The following is a 14,714-nucleotide window of genomic DNA, read 5'->3' as shown; positions in this document are numbered from 1 at the left end:
ACGTGCACAGTTACAGGTGAACTGAAGAACATCAGTCAAATCGATCTAACTGACATTCCATGCCGCTTCACCCCCGAAGCACATGACTGCTAGGGTGACCCACTGAGGGAAAGAAGTCAGAAAATTCTATGTTAAGGAGTCAGTGTGCAGAGGGGAACTGGAAGCCAGGGGCTAAGCACGATGCTGCAGCGTACGCCAGCAAGCTCCATGTAGCAGCTCTGGTACGTGGTCCTGTGGCCGTCTGTAAGTGCAGGGGAATGGAGGCACTTCCAGAGCACCCGCCTCTCCCAGATCCTGTTAAATACCTGCTCTCTCTCACTTCAGCTGAGTCCACCTACATTTTTGTTTCATTCTGTTCAATGACAGTATTCTGTTCTAGGATGATATTTCCCAGAGTCACAGAGCCTCTCCCTAAAACACAGCATTACAAACTGAGTTGGCCAGACACACGGCATATCTTTTGTCCACAATGGTGGATACTCACTCTCTTGCACTGTTTGGACTCTCCTTTTGAAGTTAGTTCACAAAACAAAATTCATGTCAGACACCAAACTCTTCCTTCCAGCACAAAGAAAGAGAAGCATTTTTTAGATTGTCTCCACTACAAAATATATTTACATCTTTGCAAGGCTAAACCTCAGAAACACCCCCCCATGTCCCATGCAATTATTAATAGAAATCTCTTCGTTTTCCAAAATTCACAATTTGGACAAAATAGCAATATGAATTTTCCTCAGTGTTCTTCCAAATGAATCACCTTGGGCCACCTTTACTTTTTACAATCTTATTTTCATGAAACTTCTGTCTTTTACATATATAATGATCTGGGTCAGTGATTTGATTGCTTTGTCCAAAAACCAGGTATGCTGTCTAAATTAGACCTTCTCTGAAGGATGTGCATTTTTGTTTATTTAGTTTTCTTTGTTTTGATGCAAAGATTTCTAACTTCAGTAGTTATGGAAAATGTGTAGAGGGTGAAAAATTAAAAGCAAATTCTTAGTCTGGTGTGGTGACACACACCTGTAACCCCAGAACTCAGGAGACTGGGGCAGCAGGATCATTGGGAATTTAAGACCAGCCTGGGCTACAAAGTAAGCTCAAGGTCAGCCTGAACTGCATAGCAAGATCCTGTCTCAAAAAGATAAAAGAAGGAAAAAAAAAAATCTCCTGCAAGTCATCCTTTCTGCCACAAGGTGGTAGTTTACTCAAAAGAATCTCTTCTGAGACCCGCATTAAACAACAGAATTTTCTTTATCAAATGTTTTAGAACGCATGTGACTGTAAGACAACAAGGAGGTGGGGTGCCTACCAGTTAGCTCAGTTGTTTAAGCGCCTGCTCATGTAAAAGCAGTCAGGCACAGGATACTGCAGTAGAACTTCCACCTCTACCTGCCATACCAGACCTGCCCTTAAGGCAGACTGAGCCAACCAAAAAAAAAGGTCTTTCTCAACTTTAGAGAGCTGGCCAAATAACTCAGCAGATTAAAGCGAGGCACAGGGGCCAGGGGTTCTATCCCCTGGGCCTACCATGCCAGCCCCGCCCCTGGGGCACCTGAGCCGGCAACTGAGACTGGGCTTGGTGGCATGTGCCTGTAATCCCAGCTCTTGGGAGGCTGTAAACAGGTGGATCACTAGGAGTCTGATCTAGTAGTGAGACCCAGAACACCCTCTAGGCCCTTCCCTAAAATACAAAAAAAAAAAAAAAAAAAAAAAAAAAAAAAAAAAAAAAAAAGAAAGAAAAAGAAAAAGAAAAATATTTACTCACTTAAAGAGCAAACCATAAACCGAAGCAGTCTGTCTTTCCCCAGATAACTTCCAGTTTTTCATCCCAGATGATAAAAATGTACAAATACATCTTTATCTAACCTGACTCCTCTCTGCTTCCAGAAACAATGTTTTCTTTTGTCCACAAAGAGCAGGAAGCCCCAGTCTGGAGGAGGAGAACCAGAGCTTTGCATGCAGAGCCTGGGTTGGATCCTGGACCTACCCAAACTTGTTTAAGTGATGCCAGTTTCCTGGCCTCCCAAGTGGGGCACCTGACTCCCACCTTTCAGGAATATTCTTTCTGGATCTTTCAGTTTCTTGACAGTAAAGTTAGGGTTGTTGTTGGTTTTCCCAGCATGCACCTGTGCTGACAGCAACTCTGCTGCAAAGGTGATGATGAGGCCCACCCTGCCCCACCCTTTATGACCCTTCGATTAGTGTTCCTCAGTCACTTATGGATGAGGGTCAGGTACACAAGCCTCCTGACAGCTCGATGTCACCAAAATGACATTTGTTTATTTACTTATTTAATTTTTGAGGTATTGAAGATCAAGCTCAGGACCTTGTGCTTGTCAGGCAGGCACTTAGGCCTCTGAGCTATCTCCCCAGTCCACAAAGTGACTGTAGTGATCAGAAGTTGTAAATTTTTGATGAGGTACTTATCAACTTTTATTATATGTTCATTATGTTGTTTATCCTAAGAAATCTTTGCCTACTTCTGTGTCAGGATGCTATTCCATTTTTTCTAGGGATTAGAGGAATAATAAGAAAAATTATGAGGGCCAGCTCAGTGGACTAAGCACCTGCTTAGGCAAGCGCAGGGACCAGAGTTCAATGCCAGGCATCACATGCTATGCCGACACTGCCCCAGGGCACACTGAGCCAGCTACCAAGTCCAGGCATGGTGGCAAACATCTGTAATCCCAGTGCTGGGGAGGCTGAAAATAGTAGGATTACTATGAGTCCAAGCTATGTAGTGAGATCCTTATCAAACATAAAAAAAAAGAAAAATTATGATGAAAGAAATTATTACAAAATTAACTTTAGGACCAGGGAGATAGCTTAGTAGAATAAATGCTTGCCTGGCAAGCGCAAGGGCCTGAGTTCAATCCCTGGTTCCAAGAAAAAAAAATTAACTTTACCTTTAGCCTTATGATCCATATCAATTCCTTCCTTCCTTCCTTCCTTCCTTCCTTCCTTCCTTCCTTTCTCCAAGTCAGGCTCAAGTAATCCTCCTGCCTCAGCCACCTGATTGCCTATGATATTATAGGTGCACACTAGCATGCTTGGCTCATATTCATTTTATAACTGAAACTTTTTATAGACATAATTATAGGTTAACATAGTTCTAAGGAATAGCACATTGAAATCCTTTGTACGTTCCTTTGTACATTCTGCTCCAATTCTCTTAATGGTAGTATTTAGTAAAACAATAGGACATTATTACAACTAGGATATTGGTGTTGATATAGTCCACTCCTCTCGGTCAGATTCCCCCAGTTTTAATTGCACTGATATGTGTGCATGTGTGCATTCAGTTCTTCTATAAAGTGTCAACACTTGCACAAGCTGGTGCTGTCCACTGCCAGGCAGCATTCTGAGTACACAGATACCTTGGACTTCCCTGGATAAATCCCTATCACCCCATGTATCATCCCACTGGTAAAAATTTCTCATTTAAACAACAGTATATTAAAAATATATATTATGGTATCATATAATGGAACCTTTTGAGATTGATCTTTTTCACTCAGCATAATTCCCTTGGAATTTGCAATTCCCCGGTCAGTCATCCAACTTGTTGCACATATCAGTAGTTTAGTTCCTGTCTGTTGCTGTGCGTTCTGTGTGATCAGTGTATCCGGTTTGCTTCAAGTGTCTTTTTTTGTGAGTTAGGAGTCAGGGATCCAGATCACTTCCCTCTGCATGTATTTTGAGCTGTGTGAGTACCAGTTGTTGAAAAGACTTACCTTTACTTCATGGAATTGCTTGGACCATGTGTTTCTTTCAGGAATATTCCATTTGAATAATAGTTGTATGATAATCATCTTAAAATCAGGTAATCTAAGTCTTCCAAGTAGTTTTTATTTTTTTTAATTTCTTTGGCTATTCCAGTTTCTTTGAGGTTCATTTAAGTTTCAGTCAAGCTCTTAATAGTTTGTAAAATATCCTGTTGGAAATTTGATTATGATTGCAGTGATAGTAAAGGCTGACTCCAGAATGGACATTTTATTAATATAGAGTCTTACAATGTGTAGATATGATGTATCATTCCAATTTTTCATTTCAGTCATGTTTTAGAGTCATTGAGGAATCTTAGAAGTCATCCTTCTGCAGGCATTGCATTTCTTTCAAGATGTGGAAGTCATGGGGATCACCATCAAGCCACATAGCTGAGTTCTCATCCCAGCAACTTCCTGTCAGTCTTTTACTGCAGTTGCCACCATGCCCAGAGCTAATAAGGCCAATGCTGTCCCCTATTCCAGCTTTTCTGAGAAGTTAGAGGAGACGGCACAGATCCCTTTGCTCTGCCTGGCACTTGGCAGCAGATCATGCAGCCCTCCTGTTAGCAGCAGACATTTCTCCATCAGTCTCATGCTTCTGTACATTTTGCAAGCAGATGTACTGATTGCCTTTATCCCTGTTGTTTCATAAGTGTTTATGTAATGAAGAGCCTTGGAAGGAGGAGAGCTTATGAAATCTTATGAAGCAAAGGAAAGGTTTGCTTATAGCCTTGGAAGACAGAAATAGTCTCTCCCTCTACTGAAAACGTATTTTTGTTAGCTATATTCAATCTGAAGTGTTCTTTAAATGTATTTGGTACAGGGTCTCACTACACAGATTGGACTCGTAGTGATCCTCCTGTTTACAGCCTCCCAAGGGCTGGAATTACAGGTGCGCACCACCACACCCAGTCTCAAGTGCTCTCTCAGGGCGCCCCAGGAATGAGGTTGGCATGGCAGGCCCTGGGATCAAACCCCTGGCCCCTGCATCTGCCTAAGCAGGCACTTTAATCTGCTGAGCTATTTGGCCGGGCCTCCAAGTGCTAGGATTAAAAGTATATGTCACCATATCTGGTGAGTTTTTAAAATACCACACACACTGAAATGTATAAAGTGCACTAACTATTAATTCACAGCTTGATAAATTTTTACCTTTGTGTAGATCCATGTAACCACTACCCAGATCAAGATACATAATATTTCTGGCATTTCTTTGTTATCACTCTTGTCTCCTAGGATATAACTATTATGACTAGTTTTACTTATTTTCATGCAGGTTTTTTTTTTTTTTGAGACTTAATAACTGCTGCCTTCATGGCTCTGCTCTGCAGGGGTGCCTGGTCCAGCTGCCCAGACTCTGGCCTCCTTGAGCACCGAAATCTTGAGGTGGCATATGCTTGTGGCAGCCCTTCCTTCTTAGGAAACCTTAGTTCTTCAAGCACTGTGAAACCACAGAAAGTTTCACTCAGCTTTTGTAGATGTATTCTTAAGTCCAAGACTCAGCAAGTGTCATGGACCAAATGCGTTGCACATTGAAGGCTCCCAATATTTTAATATGTCATTCTAGCACCACGTGGCCACTAATGGACTTGCTGGTTCTTCTTTCCTCCACTAAGGTCCACATTCTGGAAAGTCTTGATCATTAGGCAGTGCCCCCAAATGGCAAAGGTCCCAGGTGGTGCAGGAGGATACAGCTGGAGAGACTCACCCTATGTTGTTGCCATACGACCATCCATCTGCAAGACCTACTAACTCCTACCTGCCAGAGGAAATCTAGGCATTTGAAGTTCAAAACTCTACTTTTAAAACTACTTTCTACAGTGTGTTTCAAAATCTTACTATTATCTTTGTTCTTGAAAAATTTCTCCTGTAATGCCACTACCCTGAGGCTTTGATGGTCAAAATACTTTTCAGTGCTTTTCAAATTATAGGCCACAATCCATTAATGGGGCATGAAGTTGATTTAGTAAGTCTGATGTTTTTTAATTAATTTTATTGGTACACCTTTGACATATATAATAATCACATTCAACATAGGGAACTTGTATCTGTACCTCCTATGCCTTAATTCTTTTTTCCCATTCCCCTCACTTCCATTCACTCCTTCACTTCCTTTTATAAAACCTTGTGGGCATGCATGTATTGCTGTGGTGTGATCCTTCTAACTCTTTTCATAAAAAGTATCTACAAGGGAACTCACTGGGTCAAATGGAAACTCTAGGTTTTTGTTGATTCCCCAAATTATTCCAGAATGATTCCCATTTTATACTCTCACCAACAGTGGACATAGGTTCTTTTTTCCCTCACCAACATTTGTTTGGTTTTTTTTTTATAATTAAATATATTTTTTCCTTTTCCCCCCATAATTTTATTGAAAAACGTAGCAATGAGACAGTTTCAAACCAAATTGGTAGGATTGGTTTAATAATTAACACATTGCATACATTCTTCCTAGTGGTTAATTGCTGTACAAGATGCGGACATGATATCCTATTTACAAACACTGTTAGAACAAATCCCTCTATTCATTAAGAGAATGCAACTATATATCTATCCTAACCACTTTGAATACACAGATACAAAATGGACATTCATCTGTATCCCCTTTTTTTGTTTAGTTCCGTTATTTGAACAGTATAGGTGTGTTAACTCAGCAAAATATTCTAAAAGAGTCCAGTAGTCCATAATAGTATTGGGTCTTCCACTTGACTGGCAATGTCAGAAATTGTTGACCTGAGTCCCCCACAGCTCAACATAACAGCATGGCTTTACTTCTTATACTTCGCTTTTATACTTTTCTGCTGGATGGTTAAGACCAAGGTAAAGCAGGACCTATGCAACAAGAGTTGTAGCTTTCGGGTCTGATAAGGTCAGTGAAATCCCCTCAGGATTTATCCTGAGATCCTGCACCTCAGATTGTAGATCCTTTGTCAGTGTCAGCCATGTGGATGAGTCACAGAACATTTGTTATTGGTTGATTTCTTGATGATAGCCATTCCTTCTGGAGTGAGATGGAATCTGAGTGCTGTTTTAATTTGCATTTCTCAAAGGACCAGTGATGTGAAACATTTTTTTTCATGTATTTATTTCCTGTCTGTACTTCTTCATCTGAGAAATGCTATTCATTTTGGATGACCATTTTTGAACTAGGTCTTTAAATTTAGGAGATCTAATTTTTTTTAGTTCTTCATATATCCTAGCTATTAGTACTTTGTCTGAGGCATAGCTAATGAAATTTTTTTTCCATTCTGTAGATTATCTCTTCACTCTGTTAGTGGTTCCTTTTACTGTGTAAAAGCTCTTAACATAATATGTTCCTGGCTGTTGACTCTGTAACATGGTCTGTGTGATGCAGCACTGTTTATTAAAGAGACTATCTTTTTTTTCTATTGATGGTATTTGGCCCCTTTGTAGATAAAGTAGGTGACTATGTTTGAAGTTGTTTTTGCATCTTCTCTTCTTGTCATTGATGCTCAAGTCTGTTTTGTTTTGTTTACCAGTACCAGGCTATTTTTATCATGGTAACTTTGTAGTATGATTTCAAGTTGGTGATTGTGGTGTGCCTTGCCTTGCCTTTGTCGACCAGAATTGCTTTTGTTATTATAGGTCTCTTCTGGTTCCAAGTGAATTTTAGGATTGCTTTCTCTAGTTCTATGAGGCATGATATTGGCATTTTAATCGGGATTGCATAAAATCTATATAAAAGTTTTGGATATATGGCCATTTTCACTGTATTGGTTCTTCCTATCCAAGAACAAGGAATATTTTCCATTTTCTGATACCCCTTTCATCTCCCTTTCCAGAGTACTATAGTTTTTAATGTAAAGGTCTTTTATTTGTTTCATTAGATTGATTCCTAAGTATATCACTTTTCTTGATGCTACTATGAAAAGTGTTGTTTCCATAATTTCTGTCAGTAAGCTGTTCATTTTTGAGTGTTGACTTGGTACAGTGCTATGCTACTGAATTTGTTTATAAATCTAGGAGTCTTTCAGTGGAGTTTTTGGGGTCTTTTATGATAATGTAATTTCTTCCTTTCCTACCCTTACTCCTTTTATTTCTTTCTCTTGTCTGATTGCTCAGGCTAATGATTCCAGAACTATATTGCACAGGAGTGGTGGTGATGAAATCCTTGTCCTGTTTCTGATTTTAGAGTGAAAATGCTCAGTTTTTGACCATTTAGGATGATGTTGGCTATTGGTTTGTTGTAGATGGCTTTTATCAGATTAAGACAAAGACCATCTATTCCAATTTTCTGTAGGGTCTTTTTTATTACAAATGGTTGTTGGACTTTGTTAAACTCTGTTTCTGCAACTATTGAGATTATTATGTGGCTTTTGCCCTTGGTTCTATTAATGTGGTACATTGCATTTATTGATTTGTTTATGTTGAACCATCCCTACATCCCTGGGATAAATGCTACCTGGTTAGAGTGTCTCATCTTCTTGATGATTTGTTGCATTCTGCCAGTATCTTATTGAGGATTTTTGCATCTTTCTTCTTTAAGAAGAAGTTCTCTTTTTTTGGTTGGATCCTTCTCTGTTTTTGGTATCAGGGTAATGCTTGTTTCCAGGAATGAGTTTGAGAGTATTGGTTTCCTTTCAATTTCATTAAAGAGTTTGAAAAATAATGGCAGTAGGTCTTCTCTAAATTTCTTGTAGCATTCATCAGTGAATCTGGCAGGAATTAGGCTTCTCTTTGCTCGTGGTTTTTAAATTGATCCTTTAATTTCATTGCCTGATAATGGTGTATTTAGAATGTTTGTGTCTTCTTGATTCAGCTTTGGTGATTCCTCTGTATCTAGGAGTCTGTCCATTTCTTCTGTTTTCCATCTTATTAGAGTACAAGTGCTTGAAATAGGTATTGATGGTCTGCATTTCTGCAAGATCTGTTGTGATTTGAGTCTTTTCATTACTAATTGCATGGATTCGAGTCTTTTCTTTCTTTTTTGGTAAGGTTGGCAAGGGTTTGTCTATTTTATTTAATTTTTCAAACAATCTCTTCAATTCATTGATCCTTTGTATCACTTTCCTAGTCTCAATTGTAGTAATTTCTGCTCTGGTCTTCATAATTTCCTCTTGTACTTGCTTTGGGTTTAACTTGTTCTTCTTTTTCTTAGCTTGAAGTTCAACATTAGATTATTTATTTGATGTGGGAATTCACTGCTATAAATTTCTCTCTTAGGATTGCTTTCATTACATGCCATAAGTTCTGGTATGTCATACTAGCATTACCATTTAATTTTAGAAATTGTCTCATTTCTTCTTTAATTTTATCAGTGACCCATTAATTTCTTTTTAGGAGGGTATTATTTAATTTTCATGGTTTCTTTTGCCATTGATATCCAATTTCATTGCATTATGGTCTGATAATATGCATGGTATAATTTTAATTCCTTTGCCTTTACTTAAATACGTTCTATGAGCTAGAATGTGATCTATTTTTAAGAATGTCTTGTGTGCAGCTCAAAATAATGTGTAGTCTGATACTGCACGACAGAATACTGTAGATGTCCATTAAGTTTTCATTTGTTCAAATATTTGGTTCAGAATTGCCATTTCTTTTTTAAAAATATTTTTAAAAAATCTTTATATCTATTTATTTGGTTACAGGGTCTCACTACGCAGCTCGGACTTATAGTAGAGATCCTCCTGTCTCAGACTCTGCAGCACTGGGATTACAGGCATGCACCACCACACCTGGTTTCAGTGGCTCACACAGCATGCATGGGGTTCTAGGGCTGGCACAGCATGCAGTACTGGGGATTGAATCCGGGTCCTTGCACTTGCCAGGTAAGCACAGGCACTTAGACCACCAAGCTATCTCCCTAGCCCCAGCTCTGCCATTTCTTTGTTGACTTTTTTTGTCTAGTTGATCTGCTTCTTTGTAATAGTAGGGTATTGAGGTCCATTACAATGGTATTATTGCTTGTCTGATTTTTTATATCCATTAATATTTGTTTTATACAGTTTGATTACTAGTTTTGGTGCATATATGTTTACGATTATGTCTTCCTCTTGGATTGTTCCTTTAAGAAGTATTTCGTGACCTTCTTTGTCTCAATCAGTTGGCTTGAAATCTATTTTGTTGGCAAATAGGATAGCTATACCCGCTTTTTTCTGGGTTCCTTCCACATACAATACTGTTTTGCATTCTTTGCCTTTCAGTGTATGAGTTTCTTTCTGAGTAAATGTTTCTTGTATGCAGCATATTGTTGGAACTTGTTTCTTCATCTATTCTGCCAATCTGCTTCTTTTAATTGGTTAATTGAGACCACCCACATTGAGAGTTATAACTGATACGTATTGACTTATCCTTGTCATATTATTTTCATGTTTTAAATTCCCTTTCTTTCACTTATTTTAATTGCTTGCCTTGCCATGGATTCATTCTTTTGGAATTCATGGAATTGACTTTTTATTTTTTTTAATCTTTTTGAGCCAGGGTCTTGCTATGCTGTTCAAGCTAGCCTTGAGCTCACTTTGTAACCTAAGCTGGTGTCAAACTCCCAACAATCCTCCTGCCTCAACCTCCTGAGTGCTGGGATTACAGGTATGAGCCACCATGTCCAGCCTGTCTTTTTCTAGAATATACTTTAGCACTTCTTAGAGTGGTGGTTTGGTGGGTGTGAATTTCTTCAGGTATTCTTTCTTATAGTAGTATCTTATTTCTCCATTAAGTTTGAATGATAATTCTGTGGGGTCCATCAATCTAGGTTGGAGTTTGTTTTCTTTTAGGGCTTAAAACATTTCTCTCCAAGCTCTCCTTACTTGAGGATTTGTGTTGAGAAGTCTGATATGATTCTAAGGGGTTATACTTTATAGATGATTTGTTTCCTTTTCTCTAACAGTGCTCAATATTCTGCTCTTATGAATTTCTGAGATCTTGACAGATCCATTGTATGTGATGGTATAGATTTTTTTTACTGTGACATTAGAGTTCTGCATACCTCACTTATCTGTATGTCAGATTCTTTTTCCATGCTTGGGAAATTTTCCACTATTATTTCTGTGAACAGGTTTTTTTATGTGCTTTGTACTATCTTCTGATTTTTTATTGATTCTGAGTAATCTTAAATTATTCTTTGTATCATCTAGCAGCTGTTGAATTTATTTTTGTGGTTCCTTGATACTTTTAAGGACTTTATCATTTGATCATCACTGACTGCAACCCTGTCTTCTAGATCTGATATTCTATTTCCTCACTGGTTTGTTCTACTGCATATAATTTCAATAGAATTTTTAATTTTTGGATATCTGTTTAAATTTGTTTTATGGAAGGCAGTTCCTTCCTATATTAGACATTCATGGTTTCCATCACTTTCCTAAACTCCTTGAATTTTTTATCTGTACCTACTCTAGATTCACTAGGCTTGTCCTTCATTATGATCATCATTTTTTAATTATCTGTATAATGATTTATGGCTTTTTTTCTACAGACTTATTTGTCTGCTTTGTTAATTCTGCTACTACCATTTTAGAACACTCAGCTCAAGGGCTTTTGATTTCTTCCATTACATTGACCCCCTGAATTTGCCTTGGCAATTTGGAGGTCAAGTTGCATCTTGTTTCTATGTTTTTTTTCTTTCTTTCTTTCTTTCTTTCTTTCTTTCTTTCTTTCTTTCTTTCATTACTTGTTTTCTGTTCTGAGGCTTGAAAATTGCTTATGGTAGTAGCTTTATTATTAATATTAAGACCTCTTTAGAAAATGACTACTTTTCAGAGATGTCTTCTAGGTATAGGTAGCTTTTGGCTTTTGAGTCTGTCCCAAGATCCTGCCTCTTCAATTTATTAGGGATGAGATAGTCCTACCTGTTCAGCTTAGCACTCCATTCTTTTGTATTGGACTATGGTAGTATTTATGACCCCTGACAATCTCAGTATTGGTATATAAAGAAAAATAGCTGATCACAACTATGTTACTTTAGTTAAAATAGTACAATCAGTAGTAACAATAGCATCAAGAACAATCTAGAAAAGGACAAACTGTCATAACTGTTAATTGTCCACCTTTAACCAAAGATAGAACACTTATCTACCTGTGGTTAAAAAAATATAACATCAGAAAATTATACACAGTAAATATCCACTCAGTAAAGTGATGATATCCTCCAGGGAGAAAATTTAAAAGGGATAAGAGGCAAAAGTAGAGAAACAAAAGATTAAAGCAAAGCTGAAGGACAGAGGAAGATTACTTATGCTTTGGGAAACTGGTGAAGAAGACAGGAGGAAAAGAAAGAGGGAAAAACAACAACAAAGCTGAACAAAAATACTAAAGCCAGTATTCATACTTATGAAAAAACAAAAACAAATAGGTAATCAAGGGGGAAAAAACAAAAAGCAAAGAAAAAGAGTTTTCTCCACAATTTCAGGTCTGTGGCTATTGTCTGTGATCTACAGTCTCATAGTAGTGTCCATTGCAGGCTATATCTCTGGTGTCCATGGTAGACAAGGTAAACAGAGCCACAATCTATGCTGGATGACCCCAGAAATCTTGCAGTGGCATTGGGGTGGGCTGCTGATTCTGGTGCTTTCAACTTTGCAGAAGGTCAGGCTGATCCTGGCCTCTGGTTGGAGGGGTGGTTAAGGCCTGAGCTGTTTGGCCTGCAATCCTCTGAGTGTCTATTGCTGGTCTGCTCATGGTCCCCTAACCCTGTACATCTCCTGCAGTTGTTCCTCACTCAGTCACTGTGCGATTCCAACACTAGCAATCCTGAGATGGAGCCAATCCATGGTGGCTCCAAGTCTTAGATTCAGTTATCTTCTCCCTAAAGTGGTGTCTCCAAGGCCTTGGACTGAGGCCACTTGGACTGGAGCCACTCACAAGCTGTTGTAATGTACACCAGTGCATGTCTATTCCACTGGGTTGTTTCCACATGGAGGACTCTGGAGTCATGTGCCCTTAGTGTGTCTCTTTAGATCTGATACTCCTGTCTCTCTCCATGAGCCAGGGAGAAAGTGAAGTCTGCACCCTCCTTTTTCTGCACTATGTTCTGTCTCTTCATTGTTTCTGTGGGCTCCAATTTTCCCTTCAGATCCTTCCTGGGTGCACCTCCCTTCTTCTTTTCTTCCCCAAGCTGTTATTTTCCAGTGTCTGTGTTCTGAATCTTGGAGAGGTGGATTTGCTACTATTTACTGCTGTGCTATCCCAGAAATTTAGTAGTATTTTTTTAATATGCAGAATGGTATAGGTCAAAGGGCATCACACATAATAGAGGTAAGTTCTGTTCTTTAAATTTTTTATTTTTTTATTTATTTGGTACAATGTCTCACTACGCAGCTTGGACTTGAAGTGATCCTCTGGTCTCAGCCTCCCCAGCACTGGGATTGCTGGTATGCACCACCTTGCCCAGTGTGAGGGCCAGCACAGTGCACCTGGAGTTACAGGGCCAGCATAGCATGTGGTACCAAGGATTGAACCTGGGTCCTTGTCCTTTCCAGGCAGGTGCTTAGACTGCCAAGCTATCTCCCCAGCCTGGAGGTAAGTATTGTCCTATGAAGCTTTACTTTCATCTATGCATGCATTCTGATTTACAATACAAAACTTATTTCTTTTTGTGTGTTGCAACCTCAAAAGTTTCAAAGCCACCAGATGTTTGATTAAGTGCAGGAGGAGCCAAGAGGGAGAAAAAACAAGTGATGACCCGAAACAAACTTATTAGTTGAATATGCACAAGCTTTTGGAGAAAGTTGATGGTAAAGTGGGTAGAAGATTTATCAGAAGTTTTTCTTCTGCCTCCAGAGAGCAAGAGGGTGTCCATGTGAGGAAGGAAAAGCTCATGAATGAAGCCTTACTCTCAAGGAGATCAGAGGAGGTGGCAGGTATAGAAGTGTTAGGAGAGGGGGCAAGGATGAAGAGTGATTGGGCTGGTAAACCACAAGAGCAGATATAGCCTCATACAGTGTGTGGCACAGAACAGAGGTCAGCGTGGGGTAGGACCAGCTTATTTAATAACCTATCATTGCTGTTGCAAGGTCATCGAAAGATCTGATTCTTGCCAGTCTGAAGAACTGGGAAACTAAACCAAACGCTGGGCTTGCTTCCCCAACACCAACCAAACACACACACAAAACCGAACTTCTCATGGAGATTGGCATGGTGGAGACTGCAGGCTTTACTGTCAGTCCACCCTTGTGCAGGGTTGGGCATATAGTCTTCTCCTTTTTTTTTAAACCAGTAGGGCTGGAAAGGCCTTCCACATAAGGTAATTGGATGTACGTAGACCCATTCCCAGGCTCAGAGCCTGGCACATCAGTCATGAATGCTCTGAAACTCACAGCTCCTTCTATCCTCAGAGACCATACTAGAGGTAGAGCCGTAGAGGAGAGTTGGGCCACAGTGATTTCCAGCCCTTGAGTCCTTGGGTCCTCCTGTTACCCACTGAACCATTAGGTATTTGGCAGACCTTGGGGCAGAGAGACAAGCACAGGACACTGAAGTATGTGAAACCTTTGTTTTGTCACTGAGAAAGTCCTCCTCAGCAGCCCAGCAGCTCTGACCTTTGCCCTATTCCAGGAATTGGCTCCTGGCCCAGTGGCTGGCTTTGGACCCTGATGCATGAAAGTTGAGTCTCATCCCTGCTTAGGTTCTTGGCCAGGAATCTGGCCTCCTACCATGCCCCAGATATGCCTGATCCAGGGTGTAGATCTGCTGGAATTTGTGCAAAGTCTTCAGCTCTCAACACAGAAGGTCTTGTCTCTCCCTAGATAGTGCTATTGGTCTTTACAGAGCAGAGTCAGCCATCTACTCGCACTGCTCCCACCCACCTTAGGCCAGGTGCCCTTCCTCTGAGCTCACATAGGCCCCTGCACTTCTCCTAGTTGGCAGCACTTTGCTAGGAGGTTGTTCTCTGGCCCAATGTAGGCACTGCTTTGGCAGTGTTTACTGAGAGAGCAAACTCTCAAACCTAGGCCTTATGTTCTCTTTCGTTCCCTGGACTCTGAAGCC

Source organism: Octodon degus, unplaced genomic scaffold, assembly GCF_000260255.1.
Source record: "Octodon degus isolate 3935 unplaced genomic scaffold, OctDeg1.0 scaffold00008, whole genome shotgun sequence".
Taxonomy (NCBI): domain Eukaryota; kingdom Metazoa; phylum Chordata; class Mammalia; order Rodentia; family Octodontidae; genus Octodon; species Octodon degus.
Note: the sequence above shows the minus strand (reverse complement) of the source record.